This window comes from Lolium perenne, chromosome 2 (assembly GCF_019359855.2).
Source record: "Lolium perenne isolate Kyuss_39 chromosome 2, Kyuss_2.0, whole genome shotgun sequence".
NCBI lineage: Eukaryota > Viridiplantae > Streptophyta > Magnoliopsida > Poales > Poaceae > Lolium > Lolium perenne.
This window is the reverse complement of record NC_067245.2, coordinates 143,196,582-143,216,146: the sequence shown is the minus strand read 5'-3', so window position 1 is coordinate 143,216,146 and position 19,565 is coordinate 143,196,582. Positions and strand designations below refer to the sequence as shown.

The 19,565-nt window shown below is 43.9% G+C and overlaps 1 long non-coding RNA gene across 2 annotated transcripts; it reads right to left on the bottom strand.

Annotated features, from left to right (window-relative positions):
- Positions 1–16,830: 16,830 nt before the first annotated feature.
- LOC127333395 (uncharacterized) lies at positions 16,831–19,197 on the bottom strand. 2 transcript variants are annotated; one of them, XR_007871113.1, is made up of 4 exons: positions 18,882–19,197; positions 18,523–18,783; positions 18,214–18,365; positions 16,831–17,640 (listed from the first exon to the last, which is right to left on the bottom strand). It is a non-coding gene; the product is annotated as an uncharacterized lncRNA (long non-coding RNA). The 2 variants fall into 2 exon arrangements; XR_011751986.1 differs by having other exon boundaries at positions 16,831–18,365.
- Between the last annotated feature and the right edge of the window lie 368 nt (positions 19,198–19,565).

Below are 19,565 nucleotides of genomic sequence, written 5' to 3'. Positions count from 1 at the left end.
TAGGGCGAGGATAGCAAAGAGGTAAGTGTACATGTCATCAGCATATGTGAGGAAGCCAAAAGCATAGCCTATATTCAAGTGTCTCGACGAGATCATGCGAAAAAGCTGGGCGAGCCGGCGCAGGGGCCGGTCCGACCGGACGACAGACCGGACGAGCCGGTTGGCCATCCGGTTGACCGGGCGGTGCGCCGGACCAGCCGGTCGAGAGGCCGGTCGACCGGGCTGTAGACCGGGTCATGCTGAGTTGTGATGTTTGCCCAGAAATTCGACATAAAATCATGCAAAACTCACAAACTTGAACATAGATTATACCAGGAGAGTGAACAATGTGCATAGGAGGGGTGTGACACTCTAGGTGGCATGAGGACTTACTAACCCTAATCCTAACCCTAACTTTTCTCAACTTTCCTCAACAATGGGCAATGGGAGAGGGAAAGCAAGAGGGAGAGGGATAGGGAGAAAGATTTACCCGAAGACATTGTCCTCTTGGCCCAAGTGAGCAAGAAGAACTCGTGAAGAAGGCTTGAGGACCAAATCCCCACGATCTCCCAAACTAGCTTGAGAGGGACCAAATCCTTTGGTGAAGGTGCTTGAGAGATCCCGATCTATGGTTGTGTGAAGTTTGGGGAGAATCTAGTGGGGGGAAGTGCCTAGGGTGTGGTGGAGATGGTGGAGGCGGCGGCCATGGAGGTTTGAGAGGTGGGGGATAATGAGGAAGAAGATCCCCAAGGGGTATCCTCTCCAAAACATAACAGCCCGCACGGCCGGCCGGGGCGCCTGGTCGATCCGGGCTCAGGATCGGACGATCCGGCGCACAGGCCGGTCCGACCGGGCTAGTGACCGGCCAGAGTCAATTTTCCCAAAAATGTGTCATTTTGCCTCGTTTTGCCCCTATTCATTGTGTAAATGTGTGTGAGTGCTCATATGATGACATGTACATATAGATAGATAGATGATGATGAGATGAGCATAGACATGGGATTGGAAAACACAAAGTTCTCTAGGCATACCCATTGGAGTGAAAATGCAAACAAGATACAAATAGCTACAATGGGCATGATTCGAAGTATATCAAGAATCATAAGAGCATTTTGAAATAGTTTTTGCAATAAGATCATTTGGCCTTATATAGTCAAATCAAGTTGTAATGAAGGCTCAATGAGGGGCGGGGATTACTCCCCCTATGTGAAAGCGCAAATGTCATGAGACCTCGAAGAGACATGCTTGGGTCCATATAATGACATTGGGTCTATTTATGTTGCACACATAGGTATGCATCATACCAAGATATGGTAGAATGACTATCCCCATATGTGTTATGCCTCTAAGCTAGATAGCAAGATAAATGCAAGAATATAGTGCAAGAAGTTAATCAATCCAAGTTTTTAGGATCAAGAATACCAAGTTCTCCTCTCAAGTTAACAAAGCGGGCTTCATCCAAAGGCTTAGTGAAAATATCCGCCAATTGGTAGGTTGTTCCCACATGAGTGAGATCAATATCCTTATTGGCAACATGATCACGTAGGAAGTGATGGCGAATGTCAATATGTTTGGTGCGACAATGTTGAACCGGGTTGTTGGCGATCTTTATTGCACTTTCATTGTCACAAAGAAGAGGCACCGTACCAAGAGACACACCATAGTCTTTCAAGGTTTGCTTCATCCATAACAATTGAGTGCAACAAGATGCCGCGGATATGTATTCGGCTTCGGCGGTGGATAGGGCGGTGGAGTTTTGTTTCTTGGATGACCAACTCACCAATGACCGGCCAATAAATTGGCAAGCCCCGGAGGTAGACTTCCGATCAACCTTATCACCGGCCCAATCGGAATCCGAATAGCCAATGAGTTCAAAGGTTGACCCCTTTGGATACCATAGCCCGAGAGTAGGAGTGAGAACAAGGTATCTTAGTATCCGTTTGACCGCCACTAAATGGCTCTCCTTGGGAGCGGATTGAAAACGAGCACACATCCCTACACTTAGCATGATATCCGGCCTAGAGGCACAAAGGTAGAGCAAGGATCCTATCATGGAGCGGTATACCTTTATGTCCACATCCTTCTCACCGTCACATGAACCAAGTTGCCCCTTTACGGGCATGGGTGTCTTCATTGGACTTGCATTGGTCATGTTGAATTTCTTGAGCATGTCCTTCACATACTTTTCTTGAGAGATGAAGGTGCCTTTTGCAAGTTGCCTCACTTGGAAGCCTAGAAAGAACTTCAACTCTCCCATCATGGACATCTCAAATTTCCTAGTCATCAATAGCTCAAAAGCTTTGTTATGATTGGGGTTAGTTCCACCAAAAATAATATCATCAACATATATTTGACATATAAAGAGGCCACCCCCTTTAACCCGCTTGGTGAAAAGGGTGGAATCGACCGTACCCATGCAAAACCCATCATGTAGTAAGAAATCCCTAAGGAACTCATACCAAGCACGTGGAGCTTGCTTGAGACCGTAGAGTGCCTTATGGAGTAAATACACGTGGTTGGGTCGGCATGGGTCTTCGAAACCCGGGGGTTGAGCCACATATGCGGTTTCTTTTAGGGGACCATTCAAAAATGCACTTTTCACATCCATTTGATATAATTTGAAATTGTGGAAAGATGCAAATGCAAGCAAAAGACGAATAGCTTCAAGACGGGCTACCAGCGCAAAGGTATCCTCAAAATCCATACCTTCTATTTGGGCAAACCCTTGCGCCACTAACCTTGCTTTGTTTCGTATAACAATGCCATTCTCATCTTGCTTGTTCTTGAATACCCATTTGGTCCCAATGACATTGATGCGATGATCCTTGGGTCTCTCAACTAGAGACCATACTTCATTACGAGTGAAACACTCCAATTCTTCTTGCATGGCAATTACCCAATCCGGATCGACCAAGGCTTCATGTACCTTAAGTGGTTCAAAACTAGACACAAAAGCATGATGTTGACAATAAGTGATAAGTAATGCATGGTGTCTACGAGTTACCACTCCTCTTGAGATGCTACCAAGGACTTGATCCACTTTCATGTCACTTGCCCTTGTAGCGGCCTTGATCTTCCGAATCGGTTCCTTCATGATCAATGAATTCATCTCTTGCTAGTACTTGATCATGAGGGACCACTTGAGCTTGATCATGAGTTGAGGATGTTTCTTGATCGTCATCATGATCTTGCTCCATGGAATGAGGATCTTCTTCTTGTTCTTCGGATTGAGACTCATCTTGAGTGGAGGGTGGTTCTTGAGTTGCACTTGATGGTTCGGCTTGAGTTGAGCTAGGCTCTACTTGTGGCGTGCTTGAGACATCTACTCCATCATCTTGATCATCATTATGAACCTCCATGGGCCGGATGTGTCCAATGCCCATATGCTTGATGGCACTAGATGGATCAACATCATTACCTGCAACACATGGAACAACTTGCTCCACTTGGGAGCCATTATCCTCCAAGAACACCACGTCACAAGATACTTCAATAGTCCCGGAGGACCGGTTGTAGTATCTATAGGCGTGAGAGTTCTCCGCATATCCAACAAATATACCCTCTATGGTTCTAGTTTCAAATTTACCGAGCTTTCCTTTGTTGTTCTTAACAAGGCATTTGCATCCAAAGACACGAATATACATGACATTAGGCTTGTTACCGGTAAGGAGCTCGTATGGGGTTTTGTTGTGGAGGGGACGGAGGAAAAGCCGGTTGGAGTAGTGGACGGCCGTAGAGATGGCTTCTCCCCAAAAGTTGTGGGGTGAGTTGAATTCACTCAACATGGTTCTTGCCATCTCAATGATAGTCCGGTTCTTCCTTTCAACAACACCGTTTTGTTGAGGGGTGTATGGCGCTCGAAAACTCATGCTTGATGCCCTCATCATCCACAAACTCTTGCATAGTGTAGTTCTTGAACTCGGTGCCATTGTCGGTCCTAATTGCCTTGATCTCGGATTCATACATACGTTGAGCTTTCTTGGCGAAGGTGATGAACTCTCTATGGGTCTCGTCCTTAGACTTAAGGAGAAAGACCCAAGAGTATCTTGAGTAATCATCAACAATGACAAGTCCATACTTGCTTCCACCAAGAGTATCATAGTGTGATGGCCCAAAGAGGTCCAAATGAAGGAGCTCCAAAGGCCTAGATGTGGTAACAATACTCTTGATGGGATGCTTCTTCTTGAGTTGCTTTCCGGCTACACATGCACTACAAACACGATCTTTCTCAAAAGAAACACCGGTTAGTCCCACAATATGCTCACCCTTTAGGAGTTGTTTAAGATTCCTCATGTTAACATGACCAAGGCGGCGATGCCACAACCATCCTTCGTCATGCTTGGCCGCCATTAGACATGTGGAGAAGGAGGGGCTCTCTTTCGAGAGGTCAACCACATAAAGGTTGTTCTCCACATATCCAACAAGGACCAATTTGAGATTGTCACTCCTAAAGACTTGCACAAAATATTTAGTGAAATATGAATTGTACCCGGCATCGGCAAGATGATATATAGAAAGTAAGTTATAGCCAAGGTGTTCAACAAGCATAACCGTCTCAAGGCACAAGTCCTTAGAGATTGCTACCTTGCCATACCCAAGTACCTTTCCCTTTGAGTTGTCACCAAAGGTAATGCTTGACTTCTTGTTGATATCTTCAATGAATTGATCAAGCACACCTTTTCCTCCGGTCATATGATTGGTGCATCCACTATCAAAAACCCATTTTGGACCACCGGAGGAATACCCCTACAAAATCAAGTAGAGGATTTAGGAACCCATCGATTAATGGGTTCCTTTGCAATGGCAACAATATCTTTTGGTACCCAAATTGAGTACTCTCTATAAGCATAGCCATTAGGAGGGCCAACATAGTTAGCATAGACATCACCATAATAATCAACAAATAATGCATAGTGATCGTTTGGCCCCGTCAAGGGCACCACTAGTGGCTTTGCCCTTTGAGGCTTTGCCATTGTTAGTGACCTTCTTGTTCTTATCTTGAGCGGGTTTCTCCTTCTTGTAGTTGTTCTTCTTGTGGGACTTGGGAGTATATCCAAGTCCATACTTTTGATTGTTTGACCTTTGCTTACTCAAGAGGTCATCCAATCCCATCTTGTTCTTGGCGGTGGTGAGCTTTGCAAGTTCCTTTGTTAGCCTAACATTTTCCTCAAGAATAGATGCTTGCTCACAAGAAGATTCATTAGGATGATAGTCAATACCATATTTGGTCACCAAGGACTCAAGATATGCATTGGTCTCAACATGCAAAGAAAGTTCCTCTTGTAAACGAACATGTTCCTCAACAAGTTTAGCATGCTCACTAGTAAAGGAAATGGAGGAACAAGCAGGCTTTTCAACATCAATGGGATCCTTCATTGATCCAAGAGCCTTTTTGTAGGATTCTTGAAGTAGATCATGATTCTCTCCAAGTTTCTTGAGCTCATCCTTGACAAGCTTGTTAGCTCTTTCAAGGTGGTCAAGATCCCTAGTGAGAGAAGCATGAGCAACTTCAAGTTCCTCCTTTGAGGCATTGAGCTCTTGGGTCAATAATTGAGCCCTATCAATAGTTTCTAGGTCCTTAACTTTATCAAGTTCATAAGTTTCAATTTGTTGCTTAAGGCCTTGAGATATGCACCTTTCGGTTTTTAGCTCTTGTCTTAGGAGATTGAATCTCCGTTCCTTCTCATTCAATTGATATTCTAATTCCTCAATGGACTCATCCTTTTCTTTGAGTGAGTCCATCAAGAAATCAAACTTGACAAGAGCTTCACCACGAAGGGTGCATCTAACATCATAGAGTTCCTTAAGCATAATTAATTCTTCTTGATCTTCGTTTTCATCATCAAGAACACTAGATAGGGAAGGTGGAGGTTCCATTACCTTGGTTTCCCTTGCCATAAGACAAGAGCCAATGATTGGAGAGGAGGGAGAGTCATCGGAGTCATCATCTTGAGTTGTTCTTGCCATGAAGGAAGAGCCAACATCATTCTCCGTGGAGTAATCTTTGGAGTAGTCATATGTGAAGAGTGACCCGGGCTTAGAGTAAGCTAAACCGGCCACTCCGGCCTCCTTCTCCTCATCTTCCTCTTCTTCATCGGACAAGTACTCGGCCCCAACAAAAGCTCTTCCCTTGTTCTTCTTGTACCGATCGTTGATTGGGTTCGGCTTCAATCTTGGCTTGACCCCTTTGATGAACTTTGGCTTGTCTACCCTTTTCTCATAAGGGCACTCATTTGCAAAGTGGTTATCTTCATCACAATTGTAGCAAGTTCTCTTCTTCTTCTTGTCATTGAGGAGCATTGGGAACTTTGCCTTGTACTTCTTGGCAAAGAAAGCAAAGTCGGTAGCAATGTCACTAGTTGAAGTCATCTCTTCATCTTCTTCAATCTCATAGTCTTCTTTGCTTTCATGGTCGGCTCTAGCTTTGAGAGCTAGGTTGTGTGACGCTTCATGGTTGTGTGAGGCTTCATCAACACGGTTCATTGCCTTGAGCCTCTTTCCGGCTTTGGCCATGCTTTCATTGGCGGCCACATAGGAGACTAGATCATCGGAGTTGAGATCGGCACTCTTGGTCATGATTTGCAAGTTGAGTCCAAGGTTGGAGTCTTCTTGTTTGACGGCAATCATAGCAATGACCTTGGATTTTATGAAGGCTTCGTTCATCTCGAATCCGTCATTGTACTTCTCAGCACCAAGTCCCTTGACCCTTACTTTCAGAGCACCAAGCCTAGCATAGGCATCGAATATGGATTCTCCATCTCGAATCATGAACTGGTAGGCCTCTTGCTTTGCGGTCTCATAGAGAGCTGATTGGATCAAATCGGTTCCCTCTTGGAGTACTACGATCCGATCCCACAACTCTTTAGCGGAGACAATGTCATCGACTTGATCAAGAAGCTTGCGGTTGATGCCACTTCTAATCTTGTCACGTGCGGATGCATTGAGTTGACGGTTGTAGAACTCGGTGGAGGTCAACCGAGTAGGATCTTGTGGCTCCCGATGTCCATGAACAATGAGCTCCCATAGCTCCACACTGCAGCTGCGAATATGAGATTCCATAGCAGATTTCCAATGTGGAAAGTGAGTTCCATCGTAATGGGGAACGGTCCCACTATGGTTTATATGAGGCATGGGTGAAGTGTTTCTGGGATAGTCATGGTTAACATCATGGTAGGTTTCCTTAGAGGCCGAAGCCCCACTAGAAGTTCCACCCAGCTAGGTTCTTAAGCATGGCAGTCATTTCTGTCATTTGGTTTTGTAGCTCATCCTCCTTTTTCTTCTTCTCGGCATCATATGCCAAGAATCTAGATTTCATCTCTTTAACCGAAAGGTTAGAGTCGTCATCTAGACCCTCGAAGAGTTTATCCATCTCACTCTTAAGGCGGTGAAGCCCTTAATAAGAGTCCAGGCTCTGATACCAATTGAAAGTATAGAGATGGTAAACCTAGAGGGGGGGGTGAATAGGTTTCTACAAATTTTAATTCTTTCTTTGCAATATTAGGCTTTGCGGAATATAAAGATGAGCCTAATGCAAACTAGGTGAAGCAACCTATATGAGGATACAACTAACTCGAGCACGAAGGCTCTCACAGGCAGTTAAATCACAAGTAAGGAGTTCGGTTAGAGATAACCGATAGCACGCGGAGACGAGGATGTATTCCCGTGTTCCCTTGCTTTGCAACAAGGTACGTCACGTTTGGAGGAGTGGAGGTCCCACGAAGGATTCCCCGCGCCACGAAGGCTCACCCTATTCTCCAGAGCCTATCCCACGAAGGAATAGCTCACTCACTTGTGGTAGACTTTGAGGTAGCCTCCAAACCTTCACAATCTTGCCCGGAGCAAATCCACAGCCCGGATGCTTCCGGACTCCTCTTGCCTACCTAGGGTTTCCAAGGAACCCTAGGAAGCAAGCTTCTCAATGAATACAAGGGGGAATGAGATTTGGCTTGGTAGAACGGTAGATCGGGTCCTCCTCTAATGATTCCCCGGAGGGATTTGAGTTTGGGTGGAGGAGGAGGGAGATCTGAGGCTTTTGGTGTTTCTAGCAATGGAGTATGAGAGAGAGAGCTCAAGAACAGCTTGTAGTGTAGTGCCTAACTGTTCAGAGGTAGGAGAAGACCTATTTATAGTGTTCTTCGAAATACGGCCGTTGGTCACTTGCCACATCAGCAGATTCTTCGAGAAACCCGGTCAACCGGATTTGGCGCCGGACAGGCCGGTCCACAGCCCGGTCAGACCGGGCCACAGACCGGGCCGGCCGGTTTCCAACCGGAGCTGGGACCGGGTCTTGACCGGGCAGGCTTCTGAGCTTACTGGATGGCGCCCGGATGTCACAGGCGCAGAGTCCGGTTGCTGACCGGGCCGCTCGGTCTGGCGCCCGGTCGAGCCAAGACCGTGGACCGGAGCAGCCGGTTGAAACCGGGCTGGTGACCGGACGCACACCGGAGAGCTTCTCTTCTTTATCGGAACTTGCCCGGATGGCACCGGTTCTGGTCGGTTGGTGACCGGGCTGTCCGGTGTCGGGGCCGGTCCGACCGGATCCGTGACCGCCAGCTCGAAAAACTAGCTGATTTTTCGTTGAATTGGGGGGGTCTCCCGTTGCCTTTTGTTCCATTGCTACACCATCATACCTCTTTGGCTAATACCTGAAAGTCATCTTGTAGGCATGTATTAGACCAAATACTCTAGCACGGTGTCATAGATACCAAAATAATGGATAAGGGTAAAATACCCTTACACAAACAAAATAAACCAAGAGACATAAAGAACCAGAACATACACAAAAAAAATCACCTGCAAGGTAAGTCTTGTCGCCCGGTCTAGCAAGCAGGCTTTGAAAGGATTTAAGCCTCTAGGCATAGTGAGGCAAGCTCACGGTTATATCTGTCCATCTTGTAAGACATGCCTCAGCAATGATCCATAGCATGAAAAATGGTCATCCCTTGCTTGACATCCAGGTAATGCAAATAGTAGACATGTCTTCCAACCAGTGTTCCCCTGAACTTCCCTATATGTTTTTTTTGCTCTAGAGCCTTGCATAGCGCAACCGTATATTCCAGGAAGACAAACAAACTATTAGTCTGCAACCATATACACTACTTAAAAAGGAGGAATGTGTTCCTTATTCTGCCCACACACCAATACGTTAAAGAGTTTCGTCGTCCAACATTTTCCAGCGCCGACAGGTGGGCCCGCCTAACACACAATCTTCTCATCAAGCCCCAACCTCAATCTCTGGATCGGGATCGGGCGATACACTTGAGGCCACCTAGCACGAACATGACAGAGGGCAGGCCGCCGCCGTTGTCCTGCTCGTCACCGGCTCCCGCCGCTCGTCCCCTACCACCGCTGCTTTCCGCTTGCCCCCTACCACCGCTGCTCGCTGCTCGCCGATCGCCCCTTGCCCCCTACAACCATTGCGACAACGACGACGAGGTCAGAGACAAGGCGGCTGCATCGTCTCCGGTGCAATCCGGCACGCGCCGCCCCCACCGCCAAATATACTATCCTGCACACCCAGCACCGAAGGTTGGCCTCCGTCGTGTGTCCCGACCTCCCCATCTTCCCCGTTGTAGCCGCTGCTACCACCGAGGTCGCCGACGTGCTGCTCAGGCACTCCTGCATCCCCACCCACCTCGTGCCCCACAGGTGTGTGCCTTATTCCATCTCTTGATCCTTCCAGTCGCCACTCTGATCTAAATCACTGCATTTTGTAGCCTTTTTTTACCCTGCGGTTTCGTCCCTGCTTCTGGATTTGTTCGTTTTAGTTCGGTGATGCAAACGATTATTGCAAAGTGATTAGGCTAAGATCCGATCACTGCGTCGGCAAGAGAGACCCACATCACCTTATTTGCCAGTGGTGGTGTGAGAGTTGTTGCTACCGGTGATGATTAGGAGAGGGGGATCGGTAGCCAAGCTCACATGTAGTGGGATTTCTATTAGTGGATGTGAGCGTGTGTTGTCCTGGTTAAAATAATAGTGGCCGTGAACCGATCAATGCCACAAGGTGGAGTTGAAAAGTTGGTACTATTAACAGTGTGTTATTCTACAAGCAGCAGGGAAAAGTGCTGCCTGGTATTAGGCCTATATCTCCAATTGGCTTCGATTGAAGATTGGCTAAAATGTGTTTCTGTTCATCTCTGCAAGATTATCACGGGCAAGCAATAAAAAGTGATTAAAAGCAGCAAGTATGGGTCATCAAAAGTTCAGTATGTTATTTTTAATAAAAACCTGCCAGTTCAGGACCGATGAACTTTGCTATGGAGTGAAAATAAGGTTTTCCAGAGGAAACTTCACCATTGATTTATACAATGTGTCTTTTGTTGTATTTTTCTGTTTCTAACTCAATGCCTACTTATGTTTTTTTTATGTTGATGGGTGCAAATTCATCATTACCAGCTCGATTCTTGATTTAACCTCGAAAATGATATTTCTTTTAGACGGAATGTATTTCTTTTTGGAAAATGAGCTTCAGCCAACATAAATTGCGTCAGTATGTTGTTACTTCCCATTTTATTGCTTCTACCTAAACTGGAGTATCCCTCAAAACTTAGTTCTGTATTTTCTTTTCGTCGCCATGAGAAACAAGTAAACCTTCAGATTTAGATATTTCACATTTCTGTGACTCCAATGAAATACTCAATTCTATTTAACAGAGTATATTCATCACATTTATTTTGGTTCAGATTTCTTAACATGTTATTCTTGATCTACCAGAGCATGCATTCTGCACTGACTGTACAGTGCTGGTACTTACCAGGATGACATATCTTATCAGGTACATGGGCTAAACTTTATGGCATGAGATCAGGTATCTATAACATTAACGTTGCCACTTATCAAATACAGGTAGATCAAGTAAGTTTGTACTATTATATACTTGTGGCCGATAGTATTCTCTCTGTTTATTTTAATTTTTACTTTCATAAAACTTGACGTACAACAATCAAGTTATTGGATAGAAGATATAACCATGAAGGGCGTATGGTTTTCCCTTTTATGACTTTTTTTTGTTATTCAGATAGTTAACATGACTTTACATTTGAACTATAACTTATAAGTAACTGACGTTGAGTTGGTATTTACATTTGCAGATGTGTTGTGCTTAGGAGAACTTTCGCCAATTAGTGACTTCTGGCAAGTTCAGATATAGATAAATAACCCCCTTCTTTTGTGAACTGTGGTTGGTTTTACAAGTTCAGATTTAACTAAAATATTTTCTCTCACGAGAGCAAGGAAAATAAACTAAAAATGACTTTGTTATCGAAACCTGTAGAATGATGTTCCGTCTTTCGAGTGTATTCACCTATCTAGAAATAGGTTCTGTGTTTCATGTTTTAGACACAAATTACTCCAGGTTATTTGTACGTACACCATTTAGCTTACATATGAAATGTTTCACCATGGCTTGGGTACACATTAATTTTACCAGATTTGATTTGACTTACGTATTTCCTTTTTTGAGCATGAAACTGTGGGGAAGATCCCCACAGCAATTTATTACCCCCAACCAGCATTATTTTCGTCTTCGAAGCATATCCGTGGTGTTCAGCCGATCACTGCATAGAGCCTGCATAGAGTCAGGCAAAAACTTTGATTCGCATAGTACAATTGCTCTTCCAGATATTAGAAAAAGTCCCACTAGCCACCTGATTTCTTAAAGTGTGATGATAAAATAAGTTGGACATGTAAGCCCCATCCTTCCATTGTGTTTTCTAACGATCCTTGCCTGACTCGTGCAATGTCAACTGGCCTAGAATGGTCTGAACCTGCAAAAATTCTGAGTATGCCTGAGCCGAGAGAGGTAAGTAGAACAACTATGTGATATACCTATTTCTTTCTGGGATAACTTTGACTTTACATATGGTGATGATTCATTCTTTACATTGCAAATAAAATTAAGTTTTATTTCAGTTTTGCATGTTTCGGGACTGCAGGTTACCAGAAATATATATATAGGTATTGTGTCACTTAATAGTCTGAACATAACCTTGTGTAACTTAATAGTTTGAACTTAACCTGGCCATATTTTGTCATATATGTGACACTTCAGCCTTAAATTGCAGAACTTTCTGACCACTGTAATTCCGAGCCTTAGCCTATATTTTGTTTATTTCAGGTGTTTAGATTCAGTATTTTGGTACATATAATGGTTATGGTTATGTAAAGCCATCGTTTTCGAAGGAAAAAAGTTAAATAGCGCAGAACATTAATTTCTAGGAACTGAAAAAGGAAAATATTTTGGTGCCCACAGTTGGAGACAAAGCAGCATGACGTGGAGAACTGATATGATCATTTTGCTCCATATTCCACTACATAAGTCTGATATGTCTGTTGGAAGAGCCATCAGTGTCCCCATATTTACAAAGGTAATTGTCTAAGATCATCCTCTGGTTTTCCTGAGTTCAAAACATAAGGTAAAATGTGGATATTATGTATTGTGAGTTAAGGCAGAATTCATTTCCCCTTGTGAAATTCATAACTCATGTTCTATACCTACGCTCTCCGTTTTCCATCACCATGTTAGATTGGTTGTCTGAAAGGCATGTGATACATTATGTGCATATTTAAACTTGCCGCATAGACACTTGGAATTCCTATCACCCGTTTGATCGATATCTCCTAAAAAACATTAATTTGGCTATTCATGCTTCTATATATGCTAATTTCTTGTATGTATGCATATTGGTTTTTATGAATTGGTATAATAAAGGGAAGCAGAGGTAGGATTCATAATTAACTTCTTTTTCCAGTCAAGTAAGTCAAAAATGCACACAAGATCCATTAATCTAAGGCTAAGATCCATTAATCTAAGGCTTGGTACGAGCTTTGTGATTTCCACTGACTAACTATGAGTTTTCCTTATAAGCCTTCATGATCTCTACTTTGATGATAGGACATAGGTATTTCGTACGAATTGTGTAGAACTCTAACAATGTTATACATATGCCTTCATTAATTCACAATCACTGAATTTAGAGTTTTGGTTTCACCATCAGTGTTTGGCACTGTGAAACATTCATGGAATGACCTAGCCTTAAGCTTTTGAGCATTTTTAAATTATTTTGAAGAATTTTCTTACGTTGGTTCGGCTATATTTGTTCCAGTGGTTTACTGAATCGTAAGATCAACTGTTGAACTACTCTTCTACCTGCGTTGTTGCATGCCATTACAAAAGAGTCTCTTTTCGCTACACATGTAATACTCAACTGAGGCACATCTTGGAGTTCAGATATTACACAATGAAGTGATACAATGTTAATTTGTCCATGGTGATTAACTTGCTCAACGTAAAGCAGGACAATGCACGTCCTCTCATCCACCACCGGTGAAAGATGGATTGCATATAAAACCACTTCGACGGGAAGGGGCGGGATCACATGCTCAGGGAGGAAGGCATCATGCTTCAGGATATAAATGCGGGACAACACCCTCAAGAATGGTGAACTGAATGTTGTGTTTTCACGAATTTTCCATCAGTGTCATCTCCATCTTGGAATGTGTGCATTATGTCCATCAGTTTCTCTCTTTCCAGTATTTACCTTACTGCCTTCCTGACTAAATTATTCAGACCGGCCTCTTATTTATTAGGTAGAGTTATTTTCCTTTGGTATATTTTCAGTGTTTCCAATTGCGGATATGAAACATCAGTCTCATCAAATACATTTTTAACCTAAATGTTAAAACGTTCATATGGACATAATCCTAGAATTGCTCTATGTTTTTTTGCCTCTATTAATTTCAGGTACATGCTCGAGATTGGTGTTGCAAACGGTATAAGACTTTGGACCTTTTGCACTGCAGTATCAGGCTAGCTGTGTATTGTTTGATGCTTTGATTGAATTACTTGGTAGAAAAACTAGCATGAGACATGCATTTATTCATAGAATATGTTGGGAGATTGTCAAGAACCGATGGCATTTGTCCAGAACTGTTAGCTCATATGTGTAATTGGTTGTAGCTGTTCACGCAAACTCCTTATTATCTTAATAGATGGTATATGGTTGCCAGAAAATATTGAGGGCTTGATTTGGCTGCCCCGGAAGCAGCTTATTGTGAACATGCATCATATGGTGATTCTTTTGTTAATCTTCCATGCGCAAATGCTATATGCCATGTCAACTTGGCACATGCTTTAGATAGAAAGTATACCAATAGTCCAGTTGGACATCCCAAAAAACCACATCAATTAATATCGATGTTACCGGCTGCTATAAATAAGATTATCCTTGGATACATAACTGGTTGTGTTCTCCGCTAGAAATATGAATATTTGTAGTCTTTAGTAAGACATTATTGGTTGGTGGGCTTTATAGCTCTCGACGTCAGATTATAGCTTTTACGAGCCACGCTTCAAGTGAAGTTGTACCTTAATGCTTTTGGAATAATGCATCACTATATTTTTATACATGTGGATGTCAACTCATGTTAAGGTGACATGTAGTGTGAGAAAACATGATGAAATGTATTTGTTGCAAAATATTTTTAAGGCCTATTGTTTTGAACCTATGCGAGAGAAGATGATTTGGTGATGATTTGGTGTTACATACTCTCTGTTGGGTGCAGGAATTCGTCCATCCAATGGTTAGCTCATGGCATGAATATATTTGGGTGCAGGAGTTCGTCCATCCAACGGCTAGCTCATGACATGAATATATTTGAGTGATGAGATTCTTTTCTGGGTGCTCTTTTAGCTCATGGCACAATGTAGCTTTTACTTTCGTTTCCCCAGTTCAGAGCCCTAATAAATTATTCATAACTCGTTGGATTTGCAATGCTCATGAGGCCATGTCAAGTCCAATTTTTTTTAAAATAATTTATATACAAACTTCACGTACTTATATATATTTGCATTTTTCCCCATGACAAAGCACGTACATTATCTATACATACACTACTTAAAAAGAAGGAATTTTGTCCGGTCGTTGCGTTGATTCCAACTTTTTGTTATTGCTTTGCCCTCCCACCGAATCCATTAATACTACCATGGTAATGGTTCGGTTTATACCCCCTCTCGCTAAGGTCACAGGCCACTCGAGAACAGTTGGTTCCTACTCGCCAAGTGCGTGAGAAGAGCCGCCGGAGGGTCTTCAACCTCTAGGAACGGTGAAGAGTGGGACGAGGCAGCGTCCTAGCATGACGGCGTCGACGGCCGCCGGAAGGAGGAGAGGCGCGACGAGGGGATCGTGGAGGGACGAGATGGAGGCGGCATCTGCCACCCGTTCCTGCTCACCACGCGTGCGAGAAGAGGCGCTAGAGGGTCGTCGCCTCCGGGAAGGATGAACAGAGGGAGAATGCGGGACGGCATCGACGGATGGCTAGGAGCTTGACTTGTGATGCAGGCTAAGGGCGTGGTGTAGGTGGTTGATGATTGGGAGCGCCCACGATGACAGCGCTGGTCGCATGTTGCTCTCCTCATGGCGATGCAAGAAAGGAAGAGCATGAGAGAGGAATTATCTCAAGGTCGATCTGGTAGCCTCTGACTAACCTACAACTCCAAAGCTAACCTATCGAAATAGCTAACAGCTTGAAGTTTGGATCCCTTCACTCATATTTGCTTCTTTGCGCTGCAGACGCTTATGCGGTCATGCCTAAGCTAGCTTTGCTGTTGAACTTCATGTTGGTATGGAATCATTCTCTCAAATCTAAATCTCAATTGTGAAGGATAGTTGGAGTATTATTTATGTGTAATACGTGCAGTGTCTAGGTTGTCCCCCTTCAACAAGTGTCTCTTTGGCAATATAACTATACAAGTGAGGAGGAAGGAGCGCATGTTTTCATCAAGTGCAAGGAGGTTAACCTAGTATGTCGTGAAAGTATGGACTGTAGCATGCTGATAGGACACTACATATCGTATGGAAAGTATCGGAACAATTGAAGATTCAACTGCTGCTTGTTGGGGTAACCAGAATAGTACCCGTATTGGAGATATTCCTTTCTGGGTTAAAGATGATGCTCACAAGGCTTGATGCTAATGTATATGTGTGCACTGAGAAATAAAATTTGAGACCGTTGCTACGGGCATTTGTACTAGTAGAACATACAAAAGCGAAAAAAGATCTAGAAACTTCATGCAAATCAATTAAATGTCAATCGGTTACCTTCTCGTCAACCTTCACAAACTGGAGCAGGACAAGCTCGTTATTATTTCTCGCATCCGGATGAACCCAAAAGCGTGCGATCCTCACACACGACGTTCAGGCTTGCGTGTTGGAGTTAACATCGCGAAGCAAAGAATACGCATCCGCACGTCAAGGAAATAATATCATGAGAGCGTCCAAACAAAGGATTGTTATGGGCCCACCCAGATTGTGAAAAATGGACATCTAGATTTAAACACAAAAGCATATCATGCAATAAGTGGAAACACAAATGCGGACATGCCTTCATGGTATCATTCAATAAGACAACTTTGTAAGTAGATACATATAATAATATTTCCCGAGGTATTATCAAACTCTCATACAGATTTTTTATGTTCTTACTTTGTAACGCAGAACAAAAATTTGTTGCAATCTGAAATATGTTTCATTGGATATGTTATGTATGGTAACACTAAGAAAAAATAAAGACCACCGTTTTTGTTGAGACATTGTATCTTCTTTATGACACTACCAAATTTGGCCGAACATGCAAAAACAAGTAAAGAAACCACCATAACATAAACCAATTGGTAATCAAAGTTTTTTGGTTTAAAAATTCATATGCTCATAGGAGACAATAGGATGAAATTCAGACATGAACCATTCCGTTATGTGCAGAATAGAAAGTATGCAGCAAGGGGCACACCATATATCTAAATAAACAACATTCCAATTTCAGTTCCAAATGACTTCCACAACATGCAAGTAATTAATGGAAATACATACAGTGAGCCAAACAATTATTAAGTAATCAAACACATAAACCGCTGGCTATTGTTTTGCTTAGTATCTTCACCAAAAATCAAAGGTGGATGCTTTTTGGGAAAAAGGAAGTAGTCCATAGGTATGACTATATACAATGAAATGTTCAAAACATTGGAGACGGCCAGAAGGTACAAACAGCCATATTTCAGTATAACTCTGAACACTACAGGCTGAACACAATTATTAACCATCATAAGCCATGGGGATGGGGGTCTTCAGAAAAATGGAAATCAATTGCACCTCGGCAAGCAGGTTTCTTATTCTAATTTTTACATAGTAATCAAGGATAAAAAATACTACTTTTGGACTCAAAATAACGATAAAACATAGATATAAAATACGAATTGAAGGGGTAAATTAGGGCAGCTGTAAAAGATTTAGTGTGAGATGAAGTGAGCGGAGCAAGTAATTTCCTATAAGCCTAGGTGCAGTTGTTGTTTTTGTCCAATGGTTTTTGGCAAAATCTTGAAATAAGTCATAATACATGAAATAATTTTACAGCTAAAAGTCATAATCTTGAAATAAACCTAGGCATTTGGCAGAATCTTAAAATAAGTCATAATACAGGAAATAATAACCTGAAAGCAGCCAAAATCAACCTGGCTTACAGTTTAGTTGAATTACAGAACCGGGCAGAGAGTGCACATATACATATCTGATATTGATGAGACCTTCATAGATGTAGCGGTAGCAGGAGATGCATGTCCAATTAAATTGTTGAGAATTGTGCTAGGAGCCTAGGATGTGGTCGATGCTGTGGTATGCACACAAAAGAAGCAGACTAAGCAGCAGCGACCCAAGCTAGCAATTGACAAAAGAAAAATTAAGCTAGCAAGCAAAGGCGCAACAAATCAAACTACCTACCATGTGCCTCCACGAACAGACATGAGAAAGAAATCATAGGGCGTGTATTGCTGCAAATAGTGATGATTCTTTCATGATACAATATAGCAAGAAAAATGGTACACATTTTTCTCACTTCAAACATGTATTTGGAAGACAATGTGTGGGGGAAATTGTTGATGGTGAGGCGCATATGAGCTTGGCAGAGCTGATCATGTCAGGTACTGAGCTGAACCATCAAAAGAGATAAGCTGCCGATGGAGGCAGGCATACCTAGGAGGCATCCCTAGTCGACGTCTGCGGAGGGGCCTGATGGTGAGGACCTCTCCAACGCAAGCCTGGCTCGAGGTCAAGACATAGCCTACCACCGCACCTAGGTGCTGGAGGCCAGGGCTACCCACACCAACCAATCGACTAACGCTGCCAATTTTTTTTGAATTGAAACGAACTGTAGAGAGAGACTGGCATAAGAAAGGAGACTCACCCTCACGGTCAGCACCTTCTAGACCAGGGCCATCGCTCTTCCACGACCATGGTGCTGCCAGGCGATTTACATGCGCGCTTAGCCGACCTGTTGTCCGTCTTCCCGTGGCCACCTGCTGCTGAAGGTGACTGCTCCTGTATTGCCACTCCTTGCTGCAGAAAGATAGAAAAAGGGGTTAACCAAATAACAATGAAAGGAGAAAGAGAAACAGCAAGAGAGTTGCCCGTCTTCGTCAGCAAGATGCGTGCGAGCGCATGCGAGGGAACGTCTGCACCAGAGAGACAGATAGAGCTGGAGTGATGGTAGTACCTCTGCAATTCTTATTCGATGCAGCGGCGTCAGCACCACCGCTCGCCACTGCCGTTCCACCCTGACAGCCGCTCGCTTCCGCGTCCAACTGCCACGGTCAATCCCTCCGCCACTAGGTTGCTCGCTGGTGGAACCCTTCCGGCCGCTGTCGCGTAGGGCCGCCACGGTCACTCCCTCGGCCGTTCTCCATGGTGAACCACCGCCGTTCCCATGGTCCACTCGGTCATCGCCGTCCTCGCAATCTTGCCTCCTGCTACGCTGCTGTAAGGAGAGAAAGAGACTGAGAGAGGGGATGTGAGATGGAAGACGGGCACCCAGATCTAAAAATAATGAATCGAAAAATAGGTCTGAGGATGAACCGGTGAAGAGGAGCTGAATAAGAATGCATGCCGGTCTCCACCACCACCGACGGACAAAGAAGAGGAGGGAGAAAGAGGGGAGAGGGGATGAGCAGTTTTGGTAGCTCATGAATCTAGGGTACGCCAAAATCGCGCTGAGGGAAGCTTGTGGAGACAGGGGCTGGGAGGCGGCTAAGCTCGCCTTTCCCCGCTGCCGCCGTGAGCGCACGCCATTCCCCACCGCCGCGAGCGCTCGTCGTTCCAGCCGCCATCGACGGAGAAAGGGGAGACGGGCGGACAGAGCCAGAGAAGGGGAGAGAGGAGAGGACTCGTCGGCGTTTACCTGTCATTTTCCTCCGGTAGTGACCGACAACCGCCCACGTGAGCCACGTCCACAGTCAATGGACGGCTCCAAGGCCCACACGGACCTATTTTCTGGCGAGCGGTAGAAGCCGTCCCTACAAAGTACTACGGTGGCCCACACGGCGAGGTGCGCACCGGCAAAGCTCTGAGAATGCAATGCAAGGATCACAACAACATTACTCTATTTAGTAATTAGGATAATTACAAATTATTTGTATCACTGGATCAACTCCTAAAGATTAATATTCTTGTAACTCTTAGAGGTTTGGATTCAATCCCTCCCGCTGTAAACAAAGGGAGCTATATTTACAGGGAGTATTTTGGCCTAACATAAATATAGAG